Here is a 4,416-nt window from a genome sequence, read left to right as displayed (position 1 = left end):
TCTCACGTTGTTGCGATGAAACGCAGCTCCTTTACAATTAACAAGCTCTGGACGTTTCTGGATGATGGATTCATTCAAACTGTCCAATTGCTGACAGTACACATTCGAATTAATTGTTTGGTTCCTTGGTAGGAGCTTTAAAATCCCACCACACTGACAGCATAACCTTCCTCTGATGAATGTCTGCTTTCGATGTCATTTGAGGCGAATCATCACGTCAGAACCAAGACCATTTGTGCACCACATTATTATAAACAACCCACTTCTCATCACCAGTTATCAGTTGCTTCAAAAGAGGATCATTTTCCTCACATTTAATGTGCATATTGCAGATGTTTATACACGCCATCAAATGAACTTCTTTGAGTTCATGCAGAACCCAAATATCAAGCTTGCTTATGTATGCCAGCTTCTTCAGATGGTCATGAATGCTTGAATGATGTATGTTCAATGTTTCTGCAATCTCGTGTCTTGTAACGTGGGTTTGACTCGATCAATGCCTTTAATTTGTCGTCATCAACCTCGGTGGGCCTCCCTGACCGAGGAGCATCGTTGAGATCAAAATCACCAGCACAGAATTTCATGAACCATCATTGGCACTGACGTTCTTATAGAGCATTGTCACCATAAACTTTATGCAACTTTTCACAAGCTTGACGCGCGTTCTTCCCTTTATGGAAGTAAAACACTAAAATATGGCAAAAATGCACAGTTTGGTCTTCCATTTTCAACTTGTTGTAAAATCTCCAAAACTCAACCAAATCAGTCAATTTTTTTTAGAACGAAGCTAGAACTGTCAGCTGTCAAATGACCTAGTAATAACATAGATGCGAATGACTCTAGTACTTCCAAAAATGAACTAGTGCCATCTGTCGCAAACATGCATCATGACTTTTCCAACAACCCAGTAGGTCTGGGGATGGATGGTGGTGATGGTTGCACAACAATGGGAATATATTTAATGCCATTGAATTGTACTTAAAAATGGTGAAAATGAGGGGCTAGCCTAGTGGCTCAGTTGCTTAAGAGTTGGCTTAAGAGCATGAGTTCTGAGCAACAGGGCTGCCGGTTCGATTTCCAAGTGGGCCAGTGACGCTGTGCCCGAGTTGAGCTGCCGTTGAGCTGCCAACAGGTGGCAGGATGGCTCAGCTGGTGAGAGCAAATGCTCCTAACAAGAAGACTGCCTGTTCAATGGTGGGCTACGCCCTTCTGCAACTAAGACTGAACTCGGCACCTTGAGCTGAGGTGCCACCCAGATGGCTCAGTGGATAGAGCATGCTCTCTTAACAACAAGGCTGCTGGTTCGACTCCCGCATGGGATGGTGGCTATGCCCACCTGCAACTAAGATTATAACACTGCACCTTGAGCTTAGAAGCCATGAGCTGCCAATGGGAAGCCAGATGGCGACTGGCGCCCTCCACAACTAAGATTGAAGAACAACAACTTGGCTGGTCCTCCTCCCCAATTCCCTAACACTGTTTCCCTCCCCCAGTTCCCTCCCCCCCAAAAAGAAGAAAAAAATGGTTAAAATGATAAATTTTATGTATATTTTACCACAATAAAAAAAGAAAATAAATTAAAATTTTAGTAGCACTAGTCACATTTCAGTGGCTCAATATCAACACATGGCTAGTGGTCACCGTACTGGAAAGCACAGGTATACACCGTTTCCACCACTGTAGAAAGTTCTATTGGTCAGTGCTGCCTAGAGAACCACACAGGCCCCCTTCTCTCTTCCCTGCCTGCTAATTCTTTCCTGGCCAGCCCGGCTGAGGAAGAAAGCAATACTCTCCCACAAACGTTCATGGCACCTCATAATCTGCACAGCCCTTGCCCACCCACTGTCCCCTTCACAGTAACCTGGTGAGGAAACCAAGGACACTTGGTGAGGTCACACAACAGCCCAGCAGCAGGGAGCACTGGAACCCAGGGCTTCTGGCCCCAAGGGCAGAATTTTTGACACCTACCATCACTCCCTCGCCCCAAGCTGCTTCCAGACAGAGGCAGCCAGGCCTTCCCTTCCTGGGCCTCCGGGCCGCCCCCCCACATATACTCACATGGCTGCCAGAGGGATTGACAGTGTTCCNAAACCTTTTTATTTGGAGAAACTCAAAACCCATAGAATAGTTGCAAGAATAGCATAATGAATGCCCATATATGCTTTACAGATGTGCCAACTGTTTCAGAAATGACTTTTAAAAAATGATTGTCCCCAGTACTGGGGAGCTGAGGTGAAATGGGCCCTGTCGATGGAAGGGTAAAAATGTAAAACCATCTTCTGAGAAGCAATCTGGCCACATGCCCTCGACCCAGTATTTACACCCTTGTAACACATCCAAAAGAAAAATTTAAATATAGTAAAATATTTATGAAAAAATATGTTTCTTTGCAGCATTGTATGTCATATCAGGAAGAAACTTCCCAAATGCCTGCAGCATGGAGGGTTAGTTAACCAGTAAATCTACTCAATGGAATATTTTGTAACTAATAAAAAATGTCTACAGGAAAATATTGATAGAATGGTTAGTGAAAAAAGGTTATATTTGTACAGTGAGATCACTTGTATATAAAAGGCAGAAAACAACAAAAAACTGTACAAATGAACCTGGGAGAAAATACATCAAAATAGTAAGTAGTTATCTCTAGAAAATGTGACTAGAAAGGTTTCTTTTGTTTATTTTTTTCCTTTTTGTACATTTCTGCATTTTCTGATTTGTCTTTGAAGAGTTATACGACTTTTATTATGAAAGCTATGTCCTTTAAATGTTTTATTACTTTTATTATTTAAAGTCATGTATATCGGCTGTAAAAACAATTCATAATATAGGGAAATGTACAAAGTTGAAAATAAATGTTTCCTAACCTGATTCTAATCCTCTGCCATTTTCAGAGTTAATAGATTAGTGAACACCCTTCCACACTTTCTTCTAAACAGAAATATACTTCCTTAAAAGCAAAAATGGGGTTACAAACACTCCAGATCTAACTGTTCATGTTGTTTTTCACTTAGTCTATCTGAGATTCCTTTCCATGACACGTCAATCAACCTTATTGCATTTTACAGCAGCACCGTCTCATGGTGATGCTTTATCATTCACCTCACCATCCCTCAAGGGAGGTTTAAATTGTTTCTACTTGTTTACTATTACAGTGGTGAGATGAATATTTTTGTATTTTGTGGACATTAATATATATGCATATATATATATATGAATAACTGTATTAAACTATATATGTAAATATATATGTAAAGTCAAGTTAAAAATATACATCGTATTATTTTGTGATCCAAAGTTGCTCGGGCCAGCCAAGTGGCTCAGTTGGTTAAGAACTCGCTCAACAGTGCGAGCTCTGAGCAATAGCGGTTCGATGCCTGGCCCGAGCTGAGCTGCCGCTGAGCTGCCAACTGGTGGCAGGATGGCTCAGCTGAAAAAAAAAACAAAAAACAAAGTTACTTTACTGTTTTAAAAGTTGGTGTGTAATATCTGAAGCAAATATGGCAAAATGTAAATATCTGTTGAATTTGGATGTAGATGCATGGATTTCTGTTATAGTCTTTTCTGCTGTTTTCTACAGATTTTAAATCTTTCAATATTAAACATTTAAAGCAATTAAAAGAAGGGGTGGAAAATTACAAGCGTTTACTCACTCTGAAAACAGCAAAGCCTCATCAAATGGAAACTAGTGCTGAGCCTGGGTTTGTTTAATAAGACCCCATGATGCCTGGAGATCTGCAAACACTTTGAAATGGGGGTGGGGGCCCGCTACCTGTCCTGAGTAGTCACTCTGGGCTCAGCACTGTTCTAAGTGCTTTACCCGTATCATTTAATTTTAATAAGAAACGAGGTGGCAAACTAAGTAAACCTGATGACATGCATATTATAAATGCATGTTCAAATTACAAAATAAAACAAACACACTGGAAACGCTGAAGTTGGCTAAATAGAAAAAAAACAAATTATAAAAAATTCTCAGGAGGGCCTACTCCCATTCTAACATGCAGGCAAGGCAAATGCATTACCTCTGACAGACACTTAATCGAATGATGAAATTAAGGCAGAGAAAGCTGTGAATTGGCTAAAAGCATTAGCTGGATTGCCCAAGCCAGAAGCTTGGCAGCCTCACCTTCCATTTCCATCTCTCCCATATGCAGATAATCTAGTCTTGCTGATCCATTTCCCATATATTTTTGGATTGTTTACTCCTTTTCTTCTGATGCTCAGGCCTAAAAATCTAGATAATCTAGTCTTGCTGATCCATTTCCCATATATTTTTGGATTGTTTACTCCTTTTCTTCTGATGCTCAGGCCTAAAAATCTTAAGAACATTTTTCTGATGTTGATAGTTAAACCAGATAATACATTTACATGGTTCAAAAGTCAGAAGGTATAAAAATGTATATAAGGAAATATCTC

The 4,416-nt window shown here is 40.3% G+C and overlaps 1 protein-coding gene across 3 annotated transcripts in view; it reads right to left on the bottom strand.

The window, feature by feature from the left end:
* TTLL9 (tubulin tyrosine ligase like 9) overlaps positions 1 to 4,416 on the bottom strand; it is a 53,216-nt gene that overhangs the window by 20,674 nt on the left and 28,126 nt on the right. The window lies entirely within an intron of this gene.

Source organism: Hipposideros armiger, unplaced genomic scaffold (genome assembly GCF_001890085.2).
Source record: "Hipposideros armiger isolate ML-2016 unplaced genomic scaffold, ASM189008v1 scaffold_94, whole genome shotgun sequence".
In the NCBI taxonomy this organism is placed as follows: Eukaryota; Metazoa; Chordata; class Mammalia; order Chiroptera; family Hipposideridae; genus Hipposideros; species Hipposideros armiger.
The sequence above is the reverse complement of the archived record's forward strand: the minus strand, read 5'-3'. Positions and strand labels throughout refer to the sequence as shown.